This window comes from Thermobia domestica, chromosome 1 (assembly GCF_964235325.1).
Source record: "Thermobia domestica chromosome 1, izTheDome1.hap1.1, whole genome shotgun sequence".
NCBI lineage: Eukaryota > Metazoa > Arthropoda > Insecta > Zygentoma > Lepismatidae > Thermobia > Thermobia domestica.
In genome coordinates this window covers 147,975,768-147,993,146 of record NC_137454.1, presented here as the reverse complement: position 1 = coordinate 147,993,146, position 17,379 = coordinate 147,975,768, and the positions used below count along the sequence as shown (strand labels likewise).

At 35.0% G+C, this 17,379-nt stretch overlaps 1 protein-coding gene across 1 annotated transcript in view; it reads left to right on the top strand.

Moving 5' to 3' along the window:
* Positions 1–2,133: 2,133 nt before the first annotated feature.
* Positions 2,134–17,379, top strand: part of ImpL2 (Ecdysone-inducible gene L2) — a 175,010-nt gene continuing 159,764 nt past the window's right edge. Inside the window, exon 1 of the mRNA XM_081764295.1 lies at positions 2,134–2,293. The gene's annotated coding sequence lies outside the window, so the exon portion shown is untranslated. The remainder of the gene's footprint in view (positions 2,294–17,379) is intronic.

Genomic DNA, 17,379 nt, shown 5'->3' with positions numbered 1-17,379 from the left:
AATTTGTTTCAATCACCACAGCTTTTGTGTTTCTAACTCTTATTTTCGACTCATAATCTTCGTAATTTTTCCTCAAGTTTTATAACTTATTAATTATCTCTTCAAATTCAACAACAAACATCTTTGCAAACTTGCCTCTGAAAAGAAAAATCGGACACACAAAGTAAAGAAAATACAGTGCATCTCAACCTTAAATAAATGTGTAGTGTACCAGATTGTGTTTTGTTTTTGAAGGCTATTAATTGTAAGTTTGTCTATAGGCCTATGTTACGAATCGATCGTTCAGAAGTGTGTTCCTGATCATTACTCTTTCCTTTTGTACAGTGTTCGAAGTGAGATGATATTCGGTAGTATGTCATACCGCCTCTGGTTTTTCAATGATGAAGACATACTGTCTCTCGTTTTTCAGTACTCAAGTCATACCGTTACTGCAAAGTGGATGCTAATATACCTTTAATAAATCTATTTTTATGCACAGTAATTGACGAATAGCTTTGCCCTTAAATATTTAATTTCTTATTTTGAAATAATTTCTACGTTGTCAACAGACATTTTTATTTTTCCTACCTTTGTTTTTAAAATGAGGTGTCTACAAAGAAGTTCACCCCTTGCTCCTGCGCAAGAACTCGTGTTGGTTGTATTGGTTACAGAAAAGGGTCCCATGACAGAAAGGAATGAATCATGGGCCAAATCCAAACAAAAAGTAAATAGGCCTATATTGAGGCAACTCGTTTAAACTGAAATCGGAAAGCATTGTTGTGAGTTCATCGGGACTTCTTTTGCGCCTATAATGATAAAGAAATATATAACTGAGGCCGATATTTACGAGGGAAAGAATATAGTTTATGCAATCAAAAAATATGTTGTTTTCATTAAAAAGTATTTTTGCGTCTTTCTGATAATTGGATCACACTGTGAATACGTGTGCGATGATAGTGTGCTTGAGCGTATCCCTAATATTTAGATCTTTGTGGCGATTGCTTTTAGATAATTCAACTTGATATTGTTACTTAATGGAAGTTAAATATTTTCAATATAGAGAAGTTTGTAGTAAAAATTAATAGCAACTCTCTTACATGCTTCCCCAATAAATTCATTTATCAGAAAGTTAATCCTCATGACATGGATTTCGCTACATTTTCTTATTATCTTAGTAGAGCACAATGAGAGGCCAAAATTTCCCTCCAGGGGTTTGGAATACTCCTCAGTAGAGTGGGGGGTCTGGAAGTTGTCCTGCGAGAAACTGTTTTAAAAATGTTCATTTAAAATCTCGGATTTTGAGCATTTTCATGTATAATTCTCTATAATACAACATAAGAGGATTTTAAAGATTTTTTTCTCAGAAAGCTGGGAGCAGGGAGCAAAGCCTCTCTATGCTCCCTTTCCCTGTAATTACGGAAAAGCTCTCCCATGGTTTCTAGTCATTATGTAAACAGAAATGCAATATTTTAGGCAACATACCCTCACTGTATTTCAATATTTAGATAGCCGGTATGTCGAGTCAAAATTGTAATAAAAACACACCTCCTCTGCTATTTTTTTCCACTTTGAACACTGCTTTTGTAACTTTATTATCTAGGTATATTACTATTGTAATATAATTGCTTCATTTCATGAGTCGTATCTCCCTATACGTAATGGACTCGGCAACGATGGTTAAATGCATTAATTCACTACTGTTATATAATTAAGAAATGAATTCCGTCGGTGACCAAATGAGAGAAAGTGAGGATAAATAAAGAACTCTGTGAGATATCAGGAAGGATTAATTAAATCAATCTTCAGGGCAAGGGTTGCTTCGAAAAAAAAAAAAAAAGTGAGAAATATACTACAATGTTCCCAAAGCTGCTGTTGCTGATGACGGGAGTGTGAATTAAGATTATTTTTCCCTTTCGTGTGTGAGCGTGGGTGTAACTAGGTAACTCCATCAACTAATTGCCTGTCGAATTCTCTTCAGAATAATCATCATTGATGCTACCCAATGTGCTTCTATTCTGATGAAAGTTTATTTTTTTCTATTTCTTTCAAACTAACAACTGACTGGTCTCGGACAGTATAAGGGGGCGTGGTTTCATCTCTGCCTACACACACAAATACACACATACGCAGCCTCCTTTTATTCTGCGAGAGAGTTTATCTAACACACGTGAGAACGTCCACAAGTCACACTGCATCAGTTAGCCTTGCCGAGCGAAACTTCTCAGTGGCTCTCTCTCTCTCTTCCATAAGTTTCACACACGAAAAAGCCGGCACGAGAGGATAGGACAACTTGATTGTACTTTTTTCCTACTTGGTAAGTACTATGTCTAATATATATATAAAATATGTGTACTCAAATATATTTTTCATACTATTTTCATTACGTTAGCGAATAATTAACAAAAATATATAGATGGAATTTCCATCACTACGTTGGTGGAAGATAGGGCTGCTTGAAAAACAAGAATTAGGGTTATCTCGTCTCAACAGTCTTGAAAGTGACGTCTTGTCTCGGAAAGTTTATCTGTTTTCATTGGAAGAGCTCTACCTTGTCTCCTATTTCATTAAAAAAAAAAAGTTCCGTCTCGTTTCGTGGGCAACGTTAATGCAAGATGATTTTTGTGTGGTTGTTAAAATGTAGCGCCTCTTTTCAGGCCCAATCTATAAGAGATGTGAATCTACAGTTTGAGATGAAATCCGAACCATAGTAAAACGTTTAAATTTTTAAATCTTTCCCGTCGGGAATCGAACCCGAGATCACGCACTATTTAGGCACTTTTTAGACGTAACCAGCAGTAAAATCTTCTTTGGTTGGTCTGACGCATGAGGATCGGACCGGACATGTCGCGATTAGGAAGATCACACCACGATGTCTATATTTAAAAGTTTATGAATCGCAATAATTTAATGACGTAGTGTGCGCATTACATGGTCACAAATTCGATTCCAATAGTGCACAAGCACCACACACACACACATGAGTTTCCTTAAGTTGATCGACTTCGTTTTAAAATATAATTCCTTTTTTGATTATTCTATTGCCTTCTATTCTTTGCAATAGAAGAACGAAATGTTTATTCTGTAATGGCAACTTGGTACTACAGAATAATGGTTAATTCATATTGATATTAGGTAGTTTTGCTTTCTTTCTTCTGAATATATTGTTCGAAATTTCGAGGGACGAAAAATGTAGTGAATTAATAAAATAGTGCAAACCTAGAAGATCTTTTTTCAGAATTTCGAATATAATTTAATATTGTAACAGTAAGGATAACTCATGAAGACGTAATTCAGCTTGAATATTTCCTTTCTAAAAACGTTATACAAATATGAATATTTTGCATCTGGAGATTATATTATTATCTACTCGACTTTCCTACACTGTAAACAATTACGATCGTATTTACTGACCGTACCGTCAATTCTGGCTACCAACTGATTACTCTAAAATTTACGGTATTACTGTAAAATTTATGATTATAGGTCATACGCGTATGGATATATGCCCTATTACCATAACTTTAACACTAATACCGTAAACTTTAAGGGTAATCTGTTGGCAGACAGAATTGACGGTAATCGGACCGTAGCTGTTTACAGCGAGGGTAGTTTTCTTACACAATGAAACAAAGAATTTTTAACAAACATTTTAATTTGTTATATTCATGTAGTTTTAACATTAAATAAATTATATATCTTTTAGAAATTGAAAATTTCGCTATAGCATCTTCATTGAAGTGGATCCCGGAAGTGTTTAATTTTAATTGAAATTATTTAATTTTCAGTAAAATCTCTGGAGCACTATCTGAATGGTGAAATTCTCTCATCCTCTGCTCTCACGGTCATCTTCACTAATTTTCCTCCTCTATTCCTTGAATATACATGTTAAAGATTATTTTAAAACATACCCTATACATCTGCTTGCAAATTTCAACGATATCTTATCGGATGAGATATCTGTGTGATGCACTTTCACCCCGTAACATTCACAACTTTATGAAACACTCCTTCATTGACAAATTGCTGGGCTTCAGGACAAGCTGACGTATTTTGAGATCAAGAACAAAACCCTTTTTGTTAAAAACATTAATTCTTTCAGGTCTCTTTTCGATAACGCATGTAGTTGGACATTCCCAACTGTGCATCTGTCAGACATAACCAGTTCAAGTATACGTAAAACTACTGCATATTTCTGAATTCAAGACGATGTTCATTGTAGCAATTTTCTGCTAAAAAATATGGGTTCATCTTGCTTTCGCGACATGTGATATGAGATTTTTCTTTCCTGAACAGAATTATAATCTTTCATTGAGTTCTAACTTTACTTTTTTCTTCACCGACCGCTTTAGCCCTGAACGCTCGCAAAATCAGTGGACTCTTTAGCGAGCAAGACTAAAAGAGATTGATTTTTAATCTAGTTTTTTAGTAGTTTTTGAAAATAACCCAACATGTGTTGTAGATGTATTTTGTTAAAAAAAAATTGTTTTAAAATGCGGAGTAATCTTAGATTAAGAAATGTATGATATACTGTATAACTGAATTTGTACATTTTCAAGCTCCTTATAATTCAATTCTCTTGGAGATGAAATCTCGTGTTAGGGAATGGACATTTCTATGCGAAGTGATCATGTATAACAGTCTATGCACACGCTAACTGCACAGGATTAAAATCTTACCGTGGTTCAGATTCCACGTAAAGAATAGGTCCATTCCTTCATAACATCGGTGTTATATAAGGAAATGAAAATATCAATATCTTAAGCTTTAGAGCATCTCTTTGCCGCATAGTAACAAAACATGTAAATGAGTAAAAGTAAATTCGTTTGGAGTAGATTGAAAAAAAAAGGTGTGAAGACAGAAATATGTTTTCCTTTTAGTGGTATGGGTAGTGTGTCTCTGGTACACTTTGTTCTTGTTCAATTCCCGCACTAATCTAGTTTTATAAATTAACTACTGAGATACAGGGAATTTAAAAAAAATAGCTGAAAGCTGGAAGTTAATGCACTGATCCCTGTCATTCAGTTTAACATGTGCTTTTCTAAGAACTAGAATAGCTCAATGGGCTAGGAACGTAATATTTCTAGAAGATATATCACATTTGTAACCAGCTGAAAATGCTTCAAGAGCATTGCCAGAACGAATTTAAAAAGAATTAACATTTTTCGCGTTGTATATGAAATTATATATTAAATTTATTTGATAAACTAATGACGCAATAATTATTGAATCAATATTGGTATAGATCAACACAAATATCATCTCTCTATGACTTACGGTTCCCGAGATATGGCTCCTTAAATCTCCTGAAATTGGAACTTTTTTGGCCAATATCTCGGGAATGGTAAGAGTAATGCGAAAAATTCCATCACTTCTTTTAAATAGTTTTTGATGCTCCATCGAATGGAGGACTCAAAATTGAAAAATTTGCAAATAACAGACAGACACACATGCACACACAGACATAGAGAATTCAGTAACGAACTTTTTAAGTTAGTTGAAAATCATCTTTTTGTAAGTTTTTATTTGATATTTGCCAATGCAAATACTGAATATGATCCGTTTATTTCCGCATTTGTTTTGTCAGTCACCAAAGGTTGTAGGGATCGGTTGAAACTGTTCTTAAACAGGAACTGAAACAGCCAAGCCAGACTGTCGCAAGAACTTTGCTCTTCACACACATTGAAAAATAAGAAAAATGAGATCAGCGTGTACTTGGTTCTCCTATTGAACTAACTTTACTGAATGAGTCAGGCATTAGAAGGAATTTTAGCAACAGTACACTAGATTCGGAACGTCACGATTATATACGAAGAAAAGACAAAAATCAAGCAATTTTTGATCAGCTTCATAGAGCAGTGACTAATTCGATATATATTTTCTTTTTCGGTATCAGTATTCGATTGATTGGTTGAGCTCCTTCGTGGCTAAGCGGTTAGCGTACGAGCCTTGGGCGTGGGAGACCCGGGTTTGATTCCCGGCGGAAGCTCATGTGGTTCGGATTCCACGTTAATCAGCCTCGCTGCTGAAAGGGACGCTAAACTACAAATCAACTCAACTCAAATAAACTAGTTGCTCCCGCAAGCATTCGGCTCGCTGTAAGTTATAGGTTAAAATTGTGTTTACTTAAAAGTTCTTGTCTAAATATGGTTACAGCCTGTTTAATGGAAGTGGAAGTGTTTAATGGAAGTTTCATACGGATTGGCGACCAAGCTTATTAAATATTGAAATATCCTAAAGATAAACGGTAACAACTGTCTGTAGATTATATACTGTGTTCAAGTTGCTTAGTTAATAGGTTATAATGTGCTTGAAATGGAATAAATACTTTTGGATTTTATATAAGTAACTGCAACCTTATTTACATTTAATACAGTCCTTGCTTTAATAATAAACAGTAAAGAATGTTTATGGCCAGCATAATCACTTTCCATTTTCAAATAAAGACAGGCAGGCAGCAAATATAGCGGTGCGGCAATTGTTAATTATTAACAATTAGCGTTACTCACAGACTGAGATGATTTTGTATTATGAATAGATTTACACAGTATAAGAAAATATATTCTGTAGTTAATTAACTTTTCTACCGTCAAACTAACAACATACCGAAAATAGTCATGTAGAACTTTCTTTAATTTATAAACTAAACTTCCATTAGACTTTCTGATAGAATATCTGAAACACCCAATAAAATGTTTCCGGATCAGAGAACAAAATGTAAATGAAATACTATACCGAAACAAATATGGATTTGTATGTGTTTCTTGATTTATGATACTTTTTTCTTGATTGCCAGTTTGAAGTAGGCAACCCGCACAACACGTGCAACAAGATGTAGAACTCTTAGGAACTTGATACAGTGGCTAGGAAATCAACATTAATCTTGTGGTATATTGGGTTGCATAACTTAGACTTGTTAGCCACCAGTAAAGTTCCAGTTCCAAAACTAATAAAGATAGGCTACCCCAAACTGAATATAGAACTCATACAGTAAGTAGTGAAAGTTATAAGAGCACTTTTTTTTTTTTTTTTTTTTTTTAATTGTAGGATTCACTACAGGAAAAAGAAATGTAACACTTGAATACAAAAATCATAGAAAGTCAAAAACGCGAAAATTTCCGATTTCCTCCTCCAAAAAAGGGTGCTTTTCTGCATTTCTACTTTTCCTATAGCATACGTAGCATACATTTGAGCTTCAGTTTACTCTCGTTTTCAGCTGCGAGGCTACTGAGACGTGGTCCTACAGCTTAACGTAGGATCGGAACCACATGAGCTATCGCCGGGAATCGAATCTGTAATAAGAAGTGATAGATAATAGTACTTTTGGATTCAGTATAGGAATAAGAGCAAAGATGGAACCTCTTTTTGAGGGAGGGGGATTACCATTCACACCAACAAGTCATTACTCGCTGTCCCTTACCGTTCATTCTCTATGGATATCTAATACCCGGCGTAAATCGAATCCCTTCATGGTTCATAACATGTCTCATGTTCGAGTGTTCTGTCCGCAGGTAGCTTACCTTATCATGCTGATCCAATGTTGAAATTGTTTACGCATAATTGGAGCCAGCAAGCCAGTTAGCCAAGGGTAGGGTGCTCAATTTATTTCTCTTGTCGTTCAAATGAGAAACTTGTAATTACTATCTGGAGCAGAGGAATAGGTTGAGGATTAGGATTACGGATATATCTATGCAAGAAATTTATAATTATTGATTCATTACACAGGTAAGCATTTCCAAACGAAGGGAGTCCGATCTAAAGTACTTCGATTTCTTACAGTGTCAAGAAACTAGTGTTTTCATAAGACGAGAAATAAGATTTCCTAACCTCGTCTTGTTATGTTACTCTAATTTTGTAGAAGTCTCATCTGCCTAGTTTCTCGAATTCTTTCTCGTCTTACCTCGATTCTCGAAAAGTTTTTTCTGATTTCGTCTTATTATGTAAAGTTATGTACAAAATTTCTGCCATTATTTCATTTCTTAACTTCATCTGGAAGTTTCCAGAATCCTTTCCATCGCAAGAGGTCCACGAAGGGACTGATACATCAACAGTTAAACCATATTTATTATTGGAGTATTTTATATTATATAATGACTTGGGTATCTTGAATCACTGATAAACGCTTTTTTCCCGGCACTCGTACAATAATGTAATCAATTTAGAGTTTTATATTATGAATCATTTAACACTGAAACAGTCTTCCAGATCTACACTTGGGTGAAGTAGTGTTCCCTACGAGGCTTCGTGTTGTTTTATAGACCAGACGGGAAATTTCTCGTCTCATTTGGCAACACTGCAAGGAATTAGAATCTTCACAGAGATAGTTCATGGTATGTCCCCACCCCGATTCCCAATCATTCTATCGTATCTCCTCTTTTCACTCCGATATAATCTTGATTAAAATGTGCTCTTCTTGTATACAGATTGAACACATTCTATGCAATTTTTTCGTTCAGTTTTGTGTTTCACGACACATTTCAAAATTTCATTGACGCATTTTGCGTCATAACATCTGTTTGTGGATACCTTGTATAAATCAAAAATAGATAATCTATTCCTAGTAATTTGCGTCAATATCAATGAAGGGCTAACATTTTGTGAATTTAAAGTATAGAAATTATACCTCCTGGTTTAATAAAATAATTACGAGTATAAACTCAGTATTTTAGAAATTATATGGACAGGGTAACCGAAATGAACGTGATATTAGTTCATGGACAAAATGTGTTCAAGTGCTCTATTATTATTATTATTATTATTATTATTATTATTATTATTATTATTATTATTATTATTATTATTATTATTATTATTATTATTATTATTATTATTGGGTTTGTGTTTTATATGGCGAAAAATAAGTTCAATATCAATTTTGTAAATAGAGTAATAATGAAGCTATGGTGACAAATATGGAGACTTTGAAATAAATAATGATAATGTAAAGGTTTCTTTTGTGCAGGCCAGCTTGAGGTAGCCCACCGACGGTATGAAGACATCCAAACTCTGAAATTGTAAAAAGTGTTTTCTTGAATTCGGCACGTACAAATTATGTGATCGGCACAACACTAAAATAATAATAATAATAATAATAATAATAATAATAATAATAATAATAATAATAATAATAATAATAATAATAATAATAATAATAATATAATATTATATAATAGGTGTGAAAACAGATATTTCGTTGATTTCCTTAAGATTATCTTACATTATGCGATTTCGCTATTATTAATTGCGTTCCAATCAGTTCTTGTTATCCCGATTTGCCAAATCGCATAAGAATTGAATAATGTGTGTTCTGACATTTTTCGTCTCCCCTCCTTCAATAGTTTTTTTTTCCCCGAAGGTCCCAATCCCCGAGGTAAAAATTGAGGAATATTTTTACCTTTTTTGCTTTACCTTTGTCTTATGAACGATAACTGCACACTTTTTATTTCATTTTTCGTTTTGCGACAAACTAGCAAAACGAATGTGGTAGTTTCCTGTTGCTTTCTACACCTCATATCCTAGCTGAGGAAGTCACTCTGACCAATCCTATGCCATAACGTCCTTCAAATTACAATCATTTTGGTTTCTGCCAACTTGAAGAACTGCTGCTTATTCTCATAGTACTTTTCGTCTGGCTACTCCATTTAGATCAGTGTATGGATCAAGCCCGATGTACACTCAGGGTGCGAATCACCGGGGGAGATGAGGGGGATTTTCCCCCTCAATCACATTTTCTCCCCCCAAAGAAGTCAGTTGAAGTATCCCCTCCGGGGATGCTCGCTTTCCCCTCCAAACTATGCTTGGTATAACGCCAAATTTCACTGATTTTGTCGTTTCTTGTAAGTTTAATCTTCTAGCTGGATTTCGAAATGAGCGATGTAAACTATTCACTTTTGGTCATTTCTAATTTCCCCACTATTTTCATCGTTGTTTATTATGACTACGGTTGTTATTTGCAATCGTATCTTTATACCCTTCAGTTCGTCGTCGTTCGTGAATTTGAATATACCAGATGCGCATAACAAAGTAACATATGTATTTATAAATGCTCTTAACGGTTGGCCAAGAAGAAGTAAATAAATAACTTCTTCCACCATACTTGGCAAAGGTCGGACATGTCATATTGATCCTCTACATTTGTATCGATTATCATCCCGTTTTTATTTTTGTCGTATTTAATTTTCAAGTATATTCCTTGATAGCGCATGGTCCTCATTTCCTAGTAGTTTGGGTGTATACAACTCAAAAATTGCGTTTAATTTGTGGTAATGAGCATAGTAATCACTGCCTTTTACAGTTTATGGAAGTGAACTTTTGGAACTGTACTCAAAATCTGAGATATACAGAAATTTAACTGCTGTTAGACTGACTACAAGGGCTGATGGAAATCAGTGTTGACACCGAAAGTAGTAGTAGTAGTATATTTCAACCACAACGGTAGGCGGTGCGGTGGCTCAGTGGTAGAGCGTTCACCTCCGGTGCTTGGGATCCCTGGTTCGATCCCAGGTCGCACCGTGTTGACTTTATTATATGGACTTTATTATGTAGCCAACATCCACTGATGAAATCCTCACATCTAAACAACAAAAAAGTACATATGAAGATAGGGCGAAAAACGCGTTGTTTCAAAGTTACGGGATTCCGAAATCGAGAAAATTGTAACTTTGAGTCTCCCTAGCTTGAAAACTATGAGAGATATCAACGACGGTTAAAGACATATTAGAGGAACTAGTACCCTGTCTATCTAAATAACTATGTTTCAGAGTTGAGACGTATCGGCGCAACGGATTTTATAGAGGGAGCTGCGGTATAGGTTCCGCTCTTCCTCCCGTCTCTCTAAAAATCATATGCGCCGGTACAACCCATGTAAGTTAAAAATGATCCTCCGATGTAAGTAAATATTCGCGTTTTTCTTTAGTAAATTGTTATACTATTGATTAAAATGTATATATATATTTCTCAAACTGTGGGGCTTGAGTACAACTGCCCCATCCTGAAGCTCCAAATTATGTATCTGATGCAAACCAATATTTCGAAAATAGCTTTGAGTAAATATTTAGCAAAATTAGACGAAAAAACTGGCGAATCGAAGAATTCCACAAAATCTACTCCTTCTGAAATACGGTATGGGTAATAAGTAGGGTGACCAGACGTTCTCTTTTACCCGGACATATCCTCTTTTTGAGACTCTAAGAAGGCGTCCGGGCGGATTTTGTAGAAAATAGTCAAATGTCCTCTTTTTTCGGGTCCTTTATGAACCATCATATAAAGTAACACGTGAAAAAAATTTATTTTTACCTGATTTTTGACAATAATAAAATTCCAATCTTTTCTTATAAAAACAAGTTTAAGAAACTTATTCTGCCTATTAACATGGAAGGCCAAGCTGACCTACTGTATTTAGTAATATAGGGAAAACGTAAGAGCGTTTTTATTTTTCTTCCCTTTTACCTGGCAACATTGAGTTTATCAGAAATAAACAGCGTAGGTTGTAGAGCTTTGAATCAACATGTTTGTGGATTTAAAAGGGTTGCGATATGTTAAAATTTATAATATATTTCTTAAAGCTCTTAGAATATCTGTCTACATTATAGACTATATAAATTCTTAACCATTGCACGGTATGATAGTATGTTCCTTATTAGTCTCACAACCACCTCATCAACTTGAAACCATCATAGGCCATGCCTTAAGTTCGCAATAAGCTATTTTCAGTGTAGAGTAATTAGGCTATATAGATATATATTATTTCGGTCCACGTTCTTTTAGACAAATGTCCTATTTTTTGAAGTCAGTAATATGGTTACCCTAGTAATAAAATCGAGACACGGGACATTCACATGGAAACTTCGTGTGATGTATAGAGTTGTAGTTCGGAAACTTAAAGTTTAGCATCCCTTTTCAGCATCGAGGCTGTGTGAGACACGAACCTACAGTTTAAGGTGGATTCCAAACCACTGTAACGCTTTCAACGCTATCCCAGATGGAGCCAAACTAGATAAGAAGATCGTCGTAGACAGCAGTGAAAATCTGTCTTCAACATTGAGGACAAGTAAGACCATTTTTTGTTTTGTTTGTTTTTGTTAAGCGATGCTCAAAATATTTGTGAAGTTGAGAAAAACAATCCTGTGAAGGATCTGGGAGCAGAGTTGTCTTCAACATTGGGAGGCGGGCAGATTTGAGGCTTATGCAGGGAAACATCAATTTCATCTCACTTTCTTTTGTGGCAATCGGACACAAATCATCACATCCCCCCCCAAAATAAAAAACACACATTCAAAATCGGATTATTGGGGGAGCAGTCCCTCCCAGTTATCCCCCGGAATTTGCGCAGTTGTCGTAGACGCCCACGCTAGCCACAAGAAAGCTTTTCGAAGCCTTTGATGAAATGCACGAACAAGAGGGTCAAGAATAAGTATCCCGTTTATAAAGATTGGTCGTTGTTGGGCTCCTTTTCAAATTGTTTTATACTCATTATTGTTATCATACTGCACATTTATGATTAGGATTACCCAAGTGGGCCTTATAAGATTGTTCTCGCTTCACATGATAATTCTTGAACGAAAGCGAAATTTTGAATTCTGTTGTTTTTTAAATAAATAACTAAACCTTGTTCGGCCTAAGCTCTAAACTGCGATAAACAAAGCCATGTGAAACTAAATCTCGCTGATTTGCTGTTAGCCTACCGACGCTTGCAGTCCTCCGCAAAATAGTTCATATGATTTGATTATTACTTTTACTATGAAGCTCCATATAAAACTACTACATTATTACAAATGACAAAAAAAATATAATACGGATTATCTAATAACACTGCAATCGAGTGTGGTTAATGAAACAATAAAAATAAACACTAAGCATGCACAGTAATTATGGCGCTAATTCAACTGTGGACGAGTGTTCTACTTTCAAGCCTGAAAGACGGCTAGCATGAATCCCGGTTCCGCGAGTCTCGAGTGTTGTGGTGAAACACCAAGGTAAACCTTTACTCACTAGGTAACAATTGTTTACCAGCGAAATTCAATTTTTTTAAATCTCCCGAGTTTTTTCTTTCTTTTCTGCTGCTGCTAAAAGTATCTGGACAACACGAGACAGTATTGTCAAAATGCACGTTATAATTTGCTCCTCCCCGTGGGAAGTGGGAGTGATAGTGGGAGTGAGACTAGTCAATCGTATTTGTGACAAGCGGAAGAATACAAATATTTTGTTTACCAGAGTTAAGAGCTTACGCTGAACAGGGAATAGAACAGTTGTCTCTGCCGAGTACGTTAATGGAATAAATCCGTTAACATCTTCACGAGTAACGACTTACGCCCGTCCGTTACTCCACACGATAACTCGAATGAAAACAATTTTTGAGTTACATTTTTGCAACAAATAACTAGATCGATTGTCTCGCTGAGTTAATGGAGTTAACACCTTAACATCTTCGCGGGTAACGATGACTTAACGGTGGCTGTGCATATTCCATTTTCTGATGCTGAAACAATGATATGTAGAATACTGGAAATTATACATCGCGTCACTAGATGGCAGCAACATCTTCTAGCAGTTGACATCTACTGGACGAAATTGAAACTTTGTTATACCCACTACTTGCTCCGGCTGGATGTCATACATTCAGTATGTTTATGTTCATTTATGAGTACAAATTGCATTACTGTCATTCAGAGGAATTACCATTTATTCAATTATATATGTTCCGACAAGTAACGAATCTGCACCATCTCTTTAGTTTAATCTACGTACAGTATTATGGATGTAGACGAAAGGGTCGGGGTCTGGCAAACGAAAAGAAGAAGAAGAAGAAGAAATATTAGCTATTCGATTTTTTCAAAATACACTAAAGCTCTTGGAAGAACAGGAACGTTCCATACTATAAAGTCTTCTAATTTTGTGGAAAATCAGTGCAAAACTCGGCAGGCAAAGGCTAAGTTTTATAGATTTAGTAGATGCAATACCAGGTAATACTGAATCTGCAAGTAATATTTATGGAATTGGTTTTTTGGAGTGGAAAAATGTACAATAATATGGAAGGCTGAACAAAAAGCAAAGGGAAAATAATATTACTTTTATGATTGTTACAAAATACAAGTTGAAATTCTATTCTGGTATTTTTATATGACATGGTAGGATTTTGAATGCTGATAAACTTTTAAAGCACTTTCATTTAATGTTTATAAGTTTACTAACTAGGTATAGTTGCTAAGATTACAACAGTAATTGTAATTATTGTATGAAGAATAATTATTATTCTTCATACAGTAACACATCTGCATGCTATTGGAGTAGTAAAATGACATATTTCACTTTCAAGTTGTTCATCACAGATCTTCTTTTCATTTTATTGTTTTCTGGTTTATTGTCCGGTACTAAGCTCCTGTAGAAAAGAAAAGTAATGAGAATTATTTAGCAAATGCATAGAAATATACGTTAATATGTACATTATTAAGAATTGCTAATATACTAAAGTGCACAATATAATTAATTATGAAATAATAATTATAATGAGAGTGTTATTAAGGTACATGTACTATATGAAATATAGATATAATGATATTTCAAAAGTAATTTCAGAACAAATACAGAAAAGAGGGACATGTTACCCTGGGTCTTATTGACCCACGCCGATGTACAGGATACTTACGATGACCCTTCTCTAATGCTGGTATTACCTGTAAATAAAGAATGAAACATTAGCAAATTAAAGAAATATTAAAAGATACTAAATACTCTATGCATGAGCTATATGCCAAACTCTAGGTGCATATAACCTAATGTATGCATGGATGTAACCTAACCTATTTCCTACCTGAATCTATTTCTATTTTCTACATGATTTTACTACTACTTACTTACAACATGATTCTGCTACTACATACTATATGAATCGCTAGTTATCCTACGAATCCTACTATACTTTTAGCAAGCACTACTAAAGCAAATCATACTAGCTCTCAAGTTTCTACTAATCTACTATCTACCTATCAGGAAATGCTTCTTTACTTGTTGGTATGATGCTTGAATGCACTGTTACTTATCGGTAAATGTTGCAATTTAATAGATACAATGTAACCCTTCTTACGCTATTTACTTATTTTTCTGTTCATGTAGTGAAATTACATAATAGTATTTATAATGAATGCCATGAATACGAGTACATTGTTGAATTCTTCTTTTTTGACTTTCATTATTATATAATCACGTGAACACACATCATATTAGCAGATTTGTAAATTTAAGGCCGTTAGATGTGGGTTGTAGTATACCTTGCATTGGGATTCGGCATTTCCCATTATACTATCCCCAGGCCCAGAATCAGCCCCAAAATGTAGGGGGTGGTAGAAGTTAGGGGAGCGATCCAACCATATTATAGTTCATTACCATATTATAGTTCATTTGCAATCCTACCGTGAAAATTTAAGGGGGTAGTAAAAACTTCGGGGGCCCGGCCCCCATGCCCCCCGTGGATACGGGCCTGACTATCCCATTCCATCAATACAATTTTCTCAGACTATCCGTTCTCAGTTGCGACATACGCCCCCCCCCCTAGATACAGTTCTATTCATAATGTCATCTCGCTTCTCGGTGAACTAGGCGGAATTCTGACAACGTTGCAAATTATTTAAACTTACAACTGCACGCGCGATACCAAACGACTTCGAAGATCACCTATTTTAACAGAACAGAATTCCAAAGCCCATATGATGGAAGGTAGAACTGAAGGGGCGCGTGATCCTCTTTACGGTCTTTAGCAAGTTTTATTGTTATTTTAATTAGTTGACCGCCATGTGCATTACCGGTGATTCACAGTGGGTGTATCGATACTTTGCGGAGCAATATGCATCATATGTGATTCACAGGCTTTGCATCCTTGTTTTTGAAGCCGTGTAAATCACTAGTGATGCACAAGCACGTAAATTTTAAATGGTGAAATAAACTCTCCGACCTCAGACAGATGTTCTTGGTTTTCGGCGTCTGACAGTTTTTTTTTCAGAAATTATTTGATCATTTTGATACATATTTTCTTCCAATAAAAATGGCCCCACAATTCACTTTACCCGATTTCGCTCTGGCAGTCTACGTGTTAAAAGATCTTGTACTCTGAGCAGCTACGTTTCTCATCACATAATGTGATAGAAGCGTAATTGTTTACTATGTAATACGGGCGCCCTATCCCGAGTTGTCACCATCTTCGGCGCTTAACATCAATAATTACTGATACTCTAAAGCGGCGTTTCTCAAACTGTGGTACTCCTTTGCGGTCCTCTTTATGTTGAACTTCAATCCAAAAAAGAAAACACAAATAATATTTAAGTAAACTGTGCGTCACTCACTATAGTTGAAAACAAGTAGTCCTATGGATTACAAAAATAATAAATACTAATTATATGAAGATTATACAAGTTCTAGTAGCGTATAAAGTTATATTGCTATAAAATATTATGGATAGACTTCGATCATACCGGTTCCCACGCAACATTTTTCATATGTGGGAAAAAAAAGAAATTATTGGGTGTTAAATCAAGTGAATAGGAACAATGAGTCATTAATTTAACATTATTACTGAAAAATAAGCGAGTTTCGTTTCACAATGTGAAACTACTGTAACTTCCAAACTATATGACTTTAATACTCAAACTTCAAGCCGTACACTTGTAACTATTGGTTACAATAGATTAGTAATTTCTTAGATAGTACCTACTCCTCGGATGCTGAATTCATATCAAAGAGCAATTACTCACTATTTCTTACTGTTATCGCTATATAGATTAATATTGAAATTGCAAATGCTAATTGATGTCTATCATGTACGGGTGCAATAGAGGAATAAAACATATAGGGTATACTTGCGGACTTTATCCATATATATATGCGATCAATATTGTAACCGAAAAATCTTACCACTGCCAACTAATCATAAGATTTTTCACCACTTTCTATTTGAATAGATAGATAAAAGTCGAGTCAAAGCTCATTCTAGGGACGCTAAATCTGTCAAGAGACCTCAGCAAGAGATCTGTCAAAATATTTTTTTTTTTTATATCTCTTACCGTTTTTCCTCTATGGAAATAAGTACTGAAACCGGAAGAACAAGTAAATTTCAGCCACGTTTGGTTTCGGTAGAATGTCGCGGGTTGTAATGATACTGGCGTTCTCTTGAGACGCTGAATTTATTACTAAAAACCGCTTTTCGGTATCTATTATCGTGTTTGTTCTATAGTGATAAACGTTTAAACTGGAAATGGTTGATTTTACCATTTTTGGTTTGAATTGAGGATTAATGAAGGAGATGAAACCCAATTTAGGAATGCTGAATCGATTGCAAAAACTGCTTCTCGATATCTCTTACGGTTTTTGTTCTATAGAAATCGGTATTGAAACCAGAAGCACTAGTAAACTTTA